Source organism: Trachypithecus francoisi, unplaced genomic scaffold, assembly GCF_009764315.1.
Source record: "Trachypithecus francoisi isolate TF-2019V2 unplaced genomic scaffold, Tfra_2.0 Lachesis_group4, whole genome shotgun sequence".
NCBI classification, from domain to species: domain Eukaryota; kingdom Metazoa; phylum Chordata; class Mammalia; order Primates; family Cercopithecidae; genus Trachypithecus; species Trachypithecus francoisi.
Window position 1 is genome coordinate 127,645,103 of NW_022681469.1, and position 14,073 is coordinate 127,659,175.

The 14,073-nt window shown below is 40.2% G+C and overlaps 1 protein-coding gene across 8 annotated transcripts in view; it reads left to right on the forward strand.

Annotated features, from left to right (window-relative positions):
• Positions 1–1,586: 1,586 nt before the first annotated feature.
• Positions 1,587–14,073, forward strand: part of BBS9 (Bardet-Biedl syndrome 9) — a 602,892-nt gene continuing 590,405 nt past the window's right edge. For 2 of the 8 annotated variants that reach the window (XM_033193468.1, XM_033193466.1), the window contains exon 1: positions 1,658–2,379. The gene's annotated coding sequence lies outside the window, so the exon portion shown is untranslated. Of the gene's footprint in view, positions 2,380–11,780; positions 11,900–14,073 lie in introns of those variants that run through there. The other 6 variants (XM_033193460.1, XM_033193467.1, XM_033193463.1 and 3 more) reach the window with 5 other exon arrangements.

Below are 14,073 nucleotides of genomic sequence, written 5' to 3' on the forward strand. Positions count from 1 at the left end.
GCCTCCTGAGTAGGTGGGATTACAGGTTTACACTACCACGCTGGGTTAATTTTTTGTATTTTTAGTAGAGATGGGGTTTCACTATGTTGGCCAGGCTGTTCTTGAACTCCTGGCCTCAAATGATCCTCCCACCTTGGCCTCCCAAATTGCTGGGATTACAGGCATGAGCCATTGTGCTTGGCCCTAAAAAATGCTCTTAAATACAGGTTTCTAAAAGCTTGAAGATCAATAGACAAAATAACAATTTCTAGAACTGTAATAAAAAAGTGAGTTCATGAAACTATTAATCAAGATCAGGCAGAACAAAAATTAATTACATGAGTTTAAATAACTGATGAAGACAATGTTTTTATGACTTTATTTCAAATGTTGTTGGTTCTTTACTCAAATATTTTTTTCCAGATTTAAGAAAATCTTGTCTCTTAAGCTATTTATAATTTATAGCAATTTGATAAAGTATACTTGTGTAAACAGAGATAAAAACTTTTTTTCTCTTTACTTGATTCCTCCATAATTAGAAAACCATTTGTGAGTCTTCTTGTGGTAATATGTACATTTCAATAAGTCTAATAAAAATCTGCTGTGTCTATATAGCAGAATACAATTGGAAACTGGTTATATTACCAAGGCTTTGACTGAAAGGTCATTTTTGAAACTATTGGGGCCAGACGTGGTGGCTCACACCAGCAATCCCAGCACTTTGGGGGACCAAGGTGGGTGGATCATTTGAGCCCAGGAGTTCCAGAGCAACCTGGACATGGCAAAACTCTGTCTCTACAAAAAATACAAAAATTAGCCGGGCGTGGTGGTCTGTGCCTGTAGTCCCAGCTTACTAGGAAGGCTGAGGTGGGAGAATCATTTGACCCTGGGAAGTTGAGGCTTCAGTGCTTCAATGAGCGGTGATCGTGCCACTGCACTCCAGTCTAGGCGACCCTGTCAGTAAGACCCAGTCTCAGTTAAAAAAACAAAACAAAACAAAACAAAACCCAAAACCAAAAAACTAAAACTACAATGGTATTTTCTACTGGGAATGTGGATTTGTGGATTGGTGGTGAAATACAGGAAATTTAAAGCCTACACTAGAATCCACTGAAAAAAGCAAACAAGAAAAATTTCAAGGTTGGCTACACTGAATTTGAATGTAAAGATTTTTTAAAAAAGTAAAAAACAAAAGAAGACATAGATCCAATCCCATGTACCAGGAAATCCACTCTAAGGCATCGACGGAAAATATATTTAACACGTGTATCACGAAACAGGCACAAGTAACTTCCAAGCAGCGCTGTTTTAAATAGTAGGAAAAGGAAAAACTGGAAACTGTTCAAAAGCTCCATCATCTCTATGATCTTGGTCTTCCGCCCGTCTTCCTCTCCAAGGTGAATGTGTACTGGGCCAGCACCACCCCCGCCACCAGGGCGCTCACGCTGGCGCTCGCTACCGCGACCACCCTCGCCACGGTCGCGCGGTGCATGGACGAAGCCCTTATGAGTGTCCCGGCAGGAAAAACACACGGCGATTGGAACTCTCAGAAGCGCGGAATCGCAGAGCACCTCCTAGATGCCCGCGTCGGCCTGTCCCCGCTAGGCCCCACCCACACGCGCCGAGGGGAGGGGCGGGCACGCTTCTGGGGGCGGTGGCCTGCGCCCGGAGCCCAGGCGGGAGGCGGGTCTTCCTTGCGGAACTGCTGTCATGACGGGGCAGAGGACTACAGTAATTATCCTTCTCTGCTAATAAGAACCAGGCCGTGGTTCATTCGAACCCCGCCCCAGCAGTAATCTAATTCCAACCGCGGGCCCCTGATAAGTCGGTCTCCTCCTTCGCGCCTCAGCCTCTCTGGACTCCAGCCCCCAGAAGGCGGCGCGGCGCGGCGTGATTGCGCAGTGGCGTCCGTTGTAAGTGCTATGACAACAGGGCGAAGATGGCTCAGAGTTAGTCTGGGAAGGGAGGTGTCCCTTCCGCTGCGGCCGTCGGGTTTCTGCTACATCCCATTCGCCAACTCCTCCATCCTTTCCTCCTCGGTGTGAGCAGCAGGACTTGGATTTGTTCTTGCCTGCCTAGTGTCTTCCAAGGGATAGGTGGCGTTTCCTCTGCTGGTCTCTGTGGGGTGACGGGGGGCGCAGGGGAGCTTCTTGGGGGAATCACTCCAACTCTGTGGAGCTGGTGGTGCTGCCTGGTGGGGCTCTCTTTGCCCGGGACGTGGAACAACTTTCAGCTGGAGGACGAGAAGGAATAGTAAAGCTAAAGGTTGCTTTTCTTTGCACCATCCGTTATTGCTCCCTCTGCTCCATCACTGGGACCTTGTCAGGCGTTCATAAAGGAAAATTTGCGGAACGAGGGTTCGCAGAAAGGTGAGACAGAGCTCATCTGACGTGGCATCAGGTAAGATGATATGTCTGGTATTAAACTTCGGGTACGTGAATGCCCTTTCCATTTTTTATTTTGTGAACAAGATCCTCCAATGCAATATAATGGTTTGGGGGCTGTAAGGTGATTGATTTCTTAGAAAGATGTTTGCACTGGAATAAACACTAGGAGCACAAAGTGTATGCGATTCTGTGAATACCTTTGAGAAAAAAGGGATGAGAATTTTTAAGGATTCCATTGAGGAATGTCACATGGAGCATGAGCATCCTCCTGAGACACTTCAACAGGTCTGTGAGTAAATGGGCAAAGCAGTTCCCAGCCTACGACTGAAGTAGGATGCATGTACTAATACCCCCAATCCTTCTCGTAATAGGATTATTATTTCTCCTCTTTTTACTTGGAGACTACAACAGTTTAGATGAGATGTGCTGATTTTATCAGCACTTCCTGCCAGTCAAGTCCTGCATTTGACTTCAATTTCCTGGAGGAATGTTTTTTTTTGGGTATCTCACTTTTACTTTAAAAATGAAACCGTATCTTACATGTATACACATCTTACATGTCCTCATTGATAAACAACTTGAAAGATGCTGCAGGATAAGCTTTGGGTCTTAAGTTGGCCAGCATTCAGAGAGAGAAAGATTTTCGAACTTATTAGCATTTTATAAAGAAAACAGTTACTGAGATTTTTTTCATGAATAAGCAGAAGAATTAAAAAAAGAAGCTAGAAAACCCAGAAGTTTTTAAAGCATAATTTAAAAAAACTTTATTTTGAAAACAAGTTACAAGTTATTTGTCAGACTTTAAGGGATTTTTCATTGCGTGTAATTGTTGTGGTTAAATTACAACTATACACATATTTATGGTACAACTTCTTGATAGAAATGCTCATTGAAGGGAAAAAATCCAACAGCAATAGTATATATAGTAATTTTAAAACTTTTACACCTTTTGAGCGATGTAGTAAGTCTTACGCTTTAGAATACTTTCACATATTTTTTGAAAATTATTAAAATACATGAAGTTATTATAAAACATCCCTGCTGATTAATAACATTTCCATTAGTGATTGCTATCAGTCTTTGTGAGTCCCATTTCAAATTTCAGTCCAGAGGGTGAGTTTGGCATTCGTAATTGTGTCTTGCACAGAACACACTACCAGTGTCTCTTTCCACTACCACTGCTACCCCCGTCTCTCCCACCACCACTGTTTCTACTGTTAGGTTATTACTGACTATTGAGTACTTGCTATGGGTTGGACCATTTTATCCTCCTCCATCCTAGAACAGTTGAGATACTAGAGGATGAGGGACTTGTTTCAGGTCATGTAGTGGAAATGTGGTCAGAAAGTGAACCCAGAGCTGTCCTACTCCAAATTTGGTGTTGTTTTGCCCTTTGCGTCTTTTGTTGAAAATTCCAACAGTGAGCCCTTGTATTACTGCCTTCAAAAGCAGTATACTTCTAATGCTATATGCATTTGTCATCTTTCTTTGACTGGAAGAACTGGTTTCTACTTTCTTAAATTTGAGGTGACACTAGCATAACCTGGAGAAAGCAAAGCTCTGAAAATGAACAACAGCTTCAAGGTCTGTTTCCAGAACTGACCTTCAAACCCGTATGTTTTTCCCACAGCATTCTTTGGGATTATTATTTTCGCAGCTGATCATATTGTAGGACTAGGTCAATGAGGTGTTAATACAGCCACCTCTTAAATGAAACCTGAATCTGAGTAAATTTGTTGTAGAAAACGTAAGTATTCAAAACAAAAAAGCGTCAAGTGAAGAATGTAGAAGAGAATTTCTAGAGTTTAGGGGGTAAGGAGATTATCTCCCATTTATTATTCTAATAAGGCATTAGAAGCTAATCTGTTGTGCCTATTTATAGGAATGCACCTGTTACAACATTCAAATTATTGTTTTCTAATCATCCTTTAACAATTTAATCAAATGTATGACGTACTTGCCTGCAGTTTGAACTTGTAGTGATTAGAATTAGTGTGAATAGAGCTATTGTTTTTATAGCCTACATGGAGGGGCGTGTGCATAGGCCGTTTGTTTAGGGTTCTGGAGTAGACAGTCTGGGTTTAGGTACTGCACATCACTTAACTAGTGAGACCACTGGCACAGGTTTCTTAACCTCTCTGTATTCAAGGATACCTGAATAATAGTATCTACAATTTACTCTGTAGTTTTGTTATGAAGATTAAAATAGAATGCTTGTAAAGCATTTAGAATCCTGACTGGGCTTTAGTAAATGATTAGTAGATACTTTCCTTTAAGGTGGTGTCATTAAAAACCTGGTTTTTATTTTACAGTTACTTAAAAGACAAATCAGTGAGCAACTGGAAATCAACACTGAATGAAAAGGGGATAAAATGCTAACCTCGGTTCCTTATTCAAGACAGTTAACTAAACCGAATTTAAAAAATCAGTGTATACATATTTTATTTTTTGTTATTTAAAACACTTTTTGTTTATTTTTGTAACCCAAAAGCCAGGTTTCATGACTGAAAAATGTTTATTACTATTGGTCCTTACCATCCTTCCTAACCTGTCAGTACCAGACCTCCCCTATCCAACTGCTTATCTTAATATCTCAATGTCAAGGCCTATATCTTTCCTAGATTGGAATACAGATGAGCATTTTATTTGTGTCTCAATTTATGGCTAATTTTTCATTTTCTTGATGACTTAGGATGTCTTCCAGGAAAAAGGGCAGAATGTATTTTGCTGACCTTCTAAATTTAATTTGCTATTGCACTTTTTTTTTTAATATTTAAAGTAGTTTAAAAAATTTTTGTTTTTTCTGCCATGCTCGGCAAAGACGACATCTCACTATGTTGCCCAGGCTGGTCTTGAACTCTTCAGCTGAAGTGATAAATCCGCCTTGGCCTCCCAAAGTGCTGGGATTACAGGTGCGTGCCACTGCTCCTGGCCTAATGGTAAATGTGGCCAAAATACAGGAGTGTTCTACTTAAAAAAAAAAAAGAAACTTCATTTTTGTTTATGGGGGAATTCGAAGCATAAGCAAAAGCATAAAGAATAACAAAATGAACCCCTGTGTATCCATCACCATTTGTTCTCTTTAAAAAAAAAAACAGCTTTGTTGAAATATAATTCAAATACTATACAATTCACCCATTTAATGCATAAAATTCAGTTCATTTTTTGTATATTCACAGGTACATGTAACCATTACCACAGCCAAGTTTGGAATATTTTTATCAACTCAGAAAGAAACCGCACATCCTTTAGCTATAACTCTCCTTCCCTCTTCGTTCTCCCCTAACCTGAGACCTAAGCAACTACGAATCTACTTTCTGTCTCTATGAATTTGCCTATCCTAGATATTTTATATAAACAGAATCATATAATAGGTGGCCTTTTGTGACTGGCTTCTTTAACTTAGCATGTTTTTAAGAGCCAGATATGTCTCATTCTAAAACCTATGTGCTTTTATTCATTTATGTTGTAACATATATCAGTATTTTGTTCTTTTCTTTTTTATGGCCAAATAATATTCCACTGTATAGATACTACCTTTTGTTTATATATTCATCAGCTGATGGACATTTGGGTTGTTTCCAAATTTTGGCTATTATGAGTAATGCTACTATAAACATTTATGTGTAAGTTTTTTTGTATGGACATATGTTTTCATTGCTCTTAGATAGATACTTCAGTGTTAAATTGCTGGGTCATATGGTAATTCTGTGTTTAAGTGTTAGAGTAACTTCTAGATTCCTTTCCAAAGTGGTTGCATCATTTTGCATTCCCACTAGCAGTATATGAGGGTTCTGATTTCTCCATATCCTCACCAACATTTATTACTATCTGACTTCTTTGATTCTGTCATAGTAGGTGTGAAGTGATATCTCATAGTTTTGATTTGCATTTCCCTAATGACTAATTATGCTGAGCTTTTTTTTTTTTGAAACAGAGTTTTGCTCTTGTTGCCCAGGCTGGAGTGTAATGGTGTGGTTTTGGCCCACTGCAACCTCTGCCTCTCGGGTTCAAGCGATTCTCTTGCCTCACCCTCCCAAGTAGTTGGGATTACAGGCACCTGCCACCATGCTTGGCTATTTTTTTTTTTGTATTTTTAGTAGAGATGGGGTTTCACCATGTTGGCCAGGCTGGTCTCAAACTCCTGGCCTCAGGTGATCACCTGCCTTGGCCTCCCAAAGTGCTGGGATTACAGGTGTGAGCCACTGCACCCGGCCTTGAGCATCTTTTTATGTTCTTATTGGCCATTTGTATATCTTACTTGGAAAAATACCTATTCAGACCCATTGCTCATTTTTAATTGGACTTTTTTTTTTATTATTGAGTTGTATGAGTTCTTGTGTATTATCAGATATATGATTTGCAAATATTGTCTCCCATCATTTCATCTTCTTGATGGTGACCTTTGAAACCCAAAAGTTTTTAGTTTTGATGAAGTCTAGTTTATTTATTTTGTTTTTTTGAGATAGAGTCTCACTCTGCTACCCAAGCTGAGGTGTGGTGGCATGATTTTAGCTCACAGCAACCTCAAACTCCTGCCTCAGCCTCTCAAGTAGCTGGGACTATAGGCACACACAACCATGCCCAGCTAATTTTTTATTTTTTGTTTAGATGGGGTCTCGCTTTGTTGCCCAGGCTCTTCTCAAACTCTCAGGCTTGAGCAATTTGCTTGCCTCAGCCTCCCAAAGTGTTGGGATTACGGACGTCAGCCACTGCACCTGGCTTTCTTTGTTTATTTATTTATTTTGAGACAGGATCTTGCTCTGTCATCCAGGCTGGAGTGCAGTGGTGCAATCATGGCTCTCTGTAGCCTCAGCCTCCCAGTGTCAAGCTATTCTCCCACCTCAGCCTCCCCAGTAGCTGGAACTACAGGTACACACCACCACACCTGGCTAATTTTTATATTTTTTGTAGTGATGGGATCAGCACAGGCTGGTCTCAGACTCCTGGCTCAAGCAATCCTCCTGCCTTGGCCTCCCAAAGTATTGGAATTACAGGCATTAGCCACCATGCTTGGCCCTTGTTTATTTTTCATTGCTCACATTTCTGGTGTCAAATCTAAGAATCCATTGCCAAATCTGAGGTCATAAAGATTTACTTATATTGTCTTCTAAGAGTTTCAAGTTTTATAGTTTTATCTGTACATTAGCTTGTACTTAGATCTTTGACACATTTTGAGTTAATTTTAAACATATGATTAGAGGTAAGCATCCAATTTCATTCTTTTGCATGTGACTATTCGGTCATCTTAGACCCATCTGTTGCAATTACTTGTTGAATGTTCTTGACACCTTTGTTGAAAATCGGTTGATCATAGATGTATGGGTTTATTTCTGGACTCTCAGTAGTTTCCATTTATCTTTATGTTATCCTTATGCTAGTGCCATACTGGCTTAATTATTATTGCGTTAGTAAGTTTTGATATGGGGAAGTGTGAGTTCTCTACCTTTGTTCTTTTTTAATTTTAAGATTGTTTTTGCTATTCTGGGTCCCTGGAAATTCCATACAAATTTTAGAAGAAACTTGTTGATTTCTACAGAGATGTCATCTGGGAATTACATTGGGATACAGGATTACATTGGGATAAGGATTACATTGAATCAGCAGATTGATTTGGGAAGTATTGCCATCCTGACAATATTAAGTCTTCAGATCCACGAACATGGGATGTTTCCATTTATTTAGATCTTCTTTAATTTCTATAACAATGTTTTCATAGTTTTCAGAGCATAAGTTTTACATTTCTTTTGTTAAATTTATTCCTAAGTATTCTTTTTTTTTTTTTTTTTTGAAATGAAGTCTTGCTCTGTTGCCCAGGCTGGAGTGTAGTGGTGTGATCATAGCTCACTGTAATCTTGAACTCTTGAGTTGAAGTGATCCTCTTGCCTCAGCCTTCTATGTAGCTAGTATTACAGGTGCGCACCACCATACCTGGCTAACTTATGTACTTTACTCTTTTGGGTACTATTGTAAATGTAATTACTTTTTAAATTTCATTTTGGATTGTTCATTGCAAGAATATAGAAATATAATTGATATTTGTATATTTTATATCCTGCAACCTTGCTTAACACATTTAGTAGTTCTAATCTTTTTTTTGTGAATTCCTTAGGATTTTCTATATACAAGATTATGTCATCTGTGAGTAAAGATAGTTTTACTTCTTCTTTTCCCATTTGGAAGCCTTTTATTTCCTTTTCTTACCTAATTGCTATAGTTGAGAGCATCCAGTATGATTTTGAATGCAAGTGGTGAATGCAGGCATCCTTGTCTTATGCCTGATCTTAGGAGGGGAGTGTTCAGTTTACACTATTAAGTATGATGTAAGCTGTGGATTTTGCATAGATGCCTTTTATCAGTGTGAGGAACCTTCTATTCCTAGTGTTTTGAGTGTTTTTTATAATGGAAGAGTTGGATTTATGGAGGTGATCAAGTGGCTTTTGATTTAGATTTTATTGATTTTACATTAATTCATTTCTGGATGTTAAGGATGCCTATCTTGCATTCTTCAGGTAACTCTATTTAGACATGTTATATAATACTTTTTATATATTGTTGGATTCAGTTAGCTAGTAGTATTTTGTTGAGGATTTTGCATCCATATTCATAAGGGATATTGGTCTGTTGTTTTCTTGTGATGTGTTTGGTTTTGGCTCAGGGTAACTAGATTTATAAGATGAGGTGGGAAGTATTCTCTCCTCTTTTGTTTTTTGGAGTGGTTTTTGAAGAATGGGTATAATTTTGCTTTAATTGTTTAGTAGAGTCCACCAGTGGATCTGTCTTGGCCTGGCCTTTTCTTTGTGGATAGTTTTTAAATTACTAATTCAATTTCTTTATTTATTATGGATCTATTCAGATTTTTTATTTCTTCTTGAGTCAGCAGAGGGTCTCCTCTGTTCTTGGGTATACCAGTGGAGTATCCTCAAGCCCTCAGCTCCCCGTGTGTGTCCCTCCTGTGCTGCCTGCACCCAGAGTCCAGAGGGGACCGAGGTATTAGGGGACTGGTGTATCAACACCGCCCCGAGCACGCACACACATGGCCGGGTTGCCACAGCACCTGGGCTCGGCTTCAACTTTGGTTGGAAATCGGAGTGGGCTCTGGGAGTTGGGAGGGGCCAGGGAGCGGGAGTGGGCACTTCCAAACTGCAGGGGCAGGGGTGCTTCCCGGGCCACCGACAGTGCAGGGATGCCTGGATCTGGAGCTGTGATTGAGTGGCTGCATCTGCGCCCAGGAGCGCGGGGCTCCTGCCCCTCCAACTTGGTAGGGGGCGGGGCTCCTGCCTGTTCCCGGCCCCTGCTGGCTCCACAGTGTGGGCAGCCCCTGCTATGTCTCCCACGCTGCAGCCAGTGTCTTCGCAGCGGCTGCCACCACTGCTGCCTAAATTGTCTTTTGAAATCCACCCGGTTTTTATCAAAGGAAATTAGTGGTATCCCAACTTTGTACTGATGAGAGTTTGGGGTTTCTTAATTTCTTCGGGGTGGGCAGTGCTCCTTCTCTGCTTCTACTTTTGAAACTGGAGAGAGGCACTTCGGAAACAAATGGTGATTATTGATTATCAGCCCAATTGTTTTTTTCTATTGTTCATTAATTCTTTAAAGATATAAGTCCTTATTGTTCAATAAATTATTGTCTACAATGGTGCATGATACTACTTCCGACATTGGGGGAACAAACATACAGATGTTTATGTAATGGAATTTATGAAATTCTCCTATGCATGACCTTATGTTTGCCCTGGCATGAAAGTCTTTGTTGTTGCTCTGAAATATTGTTCTGAAATAATTAAGGTAGCTATGTTCTTGTGAGGAAGAGCTATTTATTGGACGTAGGTTTAAAAATTAGCCATTCCTCCGCGGTCTTGGTCTTTAAAGATTAAGACAAAGCAAACAAACAACAACAAAAAATCCTTCCATCCACATACTTTTTCAGTTTTTTGATATTAAATTGCAGATTATTGGCAGCCTGATGAGACAGGGGTCTAGAGACCAGGGAGAGAGTATGCAGAAGCAAGGTCCTGCCATTAGCTGTGTGAGGTATGGGAATCATGTAATTTCTCTGGACCTCTCCTGTAAAGTGAGAGGACCAGCTGATTGATGGATACTTTACAGCTGTTTTAGGTCTTTGACTTGAAAAATAATTTTTTTTTGAGCCCTTAAAAGGTAACTGATAGCAGAGGCCCTCTGAAAAAGAAGGGGAAAACTGGAGCTCTGCTATAAGAAAATATCCACTTAGGCAATCAGGTATCAGTTATATCAGTGCCTCTTCAACCTTAAGGTCCTTGTGATTCACCTGGAGATACGTTTGGGGAGGATGAGATTCAACATTTCTCATAAGTTTTTGAGTGATACAGATACTGCTGATCCAGGGAGTACACCTGGAGTAGCAAGGAACCAAACTCTGTGAAAAGGAGGATTTCAGGAGCGAACAAAGTGGTGGGTGAATAAGGAAAAATTGATGGAGCAGGAGAAACAATAATAATATATATATATTTAAGAGACAGGGTCTGGCTTTGTTGCCCAGGCTGGAGTGCAGTGGCACAATCATGGCTCACTGTGGCCTCAGCTCCTGGGCTCAAATGGGAGAGTGGCTAATTTTTTTTTTTTTTTTTAGGGGGAGAGATGGGGTCTTGCTGTGTTGCCCAGACTGGTCTCAAACTCCTGGCCTGAACCAATTCTCCTGGCTTGGCCTCTCAAAGTGCTGGCATTACAGACATGAACCACTGTGCCTTGCCAAGAAGGATTTAAATGATGCCTTTGTTATTTTGTCAGTACAAATAAATTTCTAATTTTCGGTTAGAAGTTAATGAGAAATGAGGCTAGGTGTGGTGGCTCATGCCTGTAATCCCAGCACTTTGGGAGGCCAAGGTCAGTGGATCACCTAAGTTCAGGAGTTCAAGACCAGCCTGACCAACACGGAGAAACCCCATCTCTACTAAAAATACAAAATTAGCTGGGTGTGGTGGTGCATGCCTGTAATACCAGCTATTCAGGAAGCTGAGGCAGGAGAATCACTTGAACCCGGGAGGTGGAGTTTGCGGTGAGCTGAGATCGTGCCATTGCACTCCAACCTGGGCAACAAGAGTGAAACTCCATTTCAAAAACAAAAACAAAAACAAAAAAGTTAATGAGAAATGAATGTCTTCTATAGGCATTCCTATTTGTAGACATTGTTGGAAAGTGAGTTCTTTCATATTGGAGGATTTTTTTGATTTTTTTTTGTCTTTTAACAACCCACTAGATCATAATATTGGAGGATATTTTTGTATTCATTCTAGCAAGCTGAAAAAATTTATTGACTAGCAGATTTTTAAGGTCATTTTCATAGGATAGCTACTTTCACTTGATGCAGTATTTATATTCAAACTCCAGCTTTGTCTCTTGTGGTCACTTATCTAAGGATTTTGACTTTTAAAAAATGTATCATTATCATTGACAGAAAAAACTCTTCTTTCTTCCTTACTTGGTTTAGTGTGTTCTCTAGGCAAGAAGATGAAAACCCATGAAGTTTTCTTTTCTGCCTGTGTTAGGCAAAGGTAAGACCCTCCTTGAGTGTTGTATAGTTCTTCCTTTCTTATTTTTTCTCCCTGAGACTTTTGAACCGGCTGATGCAGGAGTGAGCAGAGGATCACTTACTCTTTGGTTGGTTACTACTGATTTCTGTCCGTAGCTATGTCTTCAAATGGAGCTTATGCCTCCAAGTCTTCATCCTTTATGGTGTGTATCGGGAGCACTTGATACAGCAGGTCACTCCCTTATTCTGGATACATTTTTTTTTTTTCCACTTCCTTCCAGATAACTCACTTCTAGCTTTGTTTTGATGTCAGTGAATGCCCCTTTTAAGCTTCTGGTGGATTCCTCTTCTAATTCTTCTTTTTTTTTTTTTTTTTTTTCTTTTTTTTGGAGACGGAGTCTCGTTCTGTCGCCCCAGCTGGAGTGCAGTGATGCGATCTTGGCTCACTGCAAGCTCCGCCTCTCGGGTTCACGCCATTTTCCTGCTTCAGCCTCCCGAGTAACTGGGACTGCAGGCGCCCGCCACCCCATCCGTCTAATTTCTTGTATTTTTAGTAGAGACGGGGTTTCACCGTGTTAGCCAGGATGGTCTCCATCTCCTGACTTCGTGATCCACCTGGTTCGGCCTCCCAAAATGCTGGGATTATAGGCGTGAGCCACTGCACCCGGTGGGATTCCTCTTCTTCTTAACCCCTGTACCTCTCCTTTGTCTTCTAAGCTTGTGTCTGGTGTTCTCCAGATTTCTCATCATGCACCTTTCCCTTTCGTGATTATCCTTTTTATCCTTTTATCATAGCCATCCTTCATAGCCATGAAGATGACTGTGTTGTGTCCTGTGAGTCCTCCTAGGAAATCATTGACATTTCAAGTGTGAATTTGGGTAATATTCTGCTCTGAGCTGTAAGAGAATGATGTATCCTCATTCTTGTAGTCCAGTGGTATGGCATATTACAATTCTCCTAGGTATTTGGCATATATAGTGAGACTATCTGGGATTTATTGAATACTGTTACTTTCCTCTCAAAAAATCCAGTAAAAGTATAATACAGATGATTATTATGTTTTTTGAATGCTTGCTCCCAGATTTGAAGTTTAGTAATCTGACAATTTGTATGGTTACATAATGTCATTAGTAAAAACAAATGGTGCAAATATTTTTCAGAAAGTTTCCCACATATTTTGAAACTCATTATAAATTTGTTTACCTGTTAGATATTTGTTCACTTCCATCAACTTCCAGTGTTTATCTAATTTCTTTCTTAGCATAAAGAGAGGACTTTGGATGGAGTTTTCGTTCTTTTTTCTCCTGGCATTTGTTTTTTTAAACTAGTCATTTTGAAAGAATTTTAGACTCACTTAGAAGTTGTAAAAATAATGGTTTCCCAATGAAAACAGTACAGTGATCAAAACCATCAAATTTGTTTTTGTCGTAGAGACTGGATCTCTGTTTTGTAGGCTGGAGTGCTGTGCCTTGATCAAAGCTCACTGCAGGCTGGCGCGATGGCTCACACCTATAATTCCAGCACTTTGGGAGGCTGAGGTGGGTGGATGGCTTGAGATCAGGAGTTGGAGACCATCCTGGTCAACATGGGGAAACCCCATCTCTACTAAAATACAAAAATTTGCTGAGCGTGTTGGCAGGTGTCTGTAATCCCAGCTGCTTGGGAAGCTGAGGCAGGAGAATCGCCTGAACTTGGGAGGCAGAGGTTGCAGTGAGTGGGATTGTGCCACTACCCTCCAGCCTAGGTGTCAGAGCAAGACTCCGTTTCCCAGCCCCCAAAAAAGCTCACTGCAACTTCAAACTCCTGGGCTCAGTTGATCCTCTCCTTAGACTCCTGAGAGTAGTTGGGACTATAAGCATGGACCACAAAGCCCACCTAATTTTTTTATTTTTTGTAGAGATAAGGTCTCCCTATGTTGCTTAGGCTAATTATAGATGTTAGCCACTGGGCCCAGCCCACCATTAAATTGATGTTAATATAATACTAAAGTTAAACTATAGATTTGATTTGGATTTTACCAAATCAAATTTGGATGCACTTTTTTTTTTTGTAGATAGTTCTAAGAAATTAATCCCCAAGAAAGTACCTTTTATTATTAGCTCCTTATAGTTACACCCTCCTGTAAGCCTAGCAACCACATGTCTGTTCTACGTTACTATGATTTTGTCATTTTGAGAATTGGAAATGTAATTATT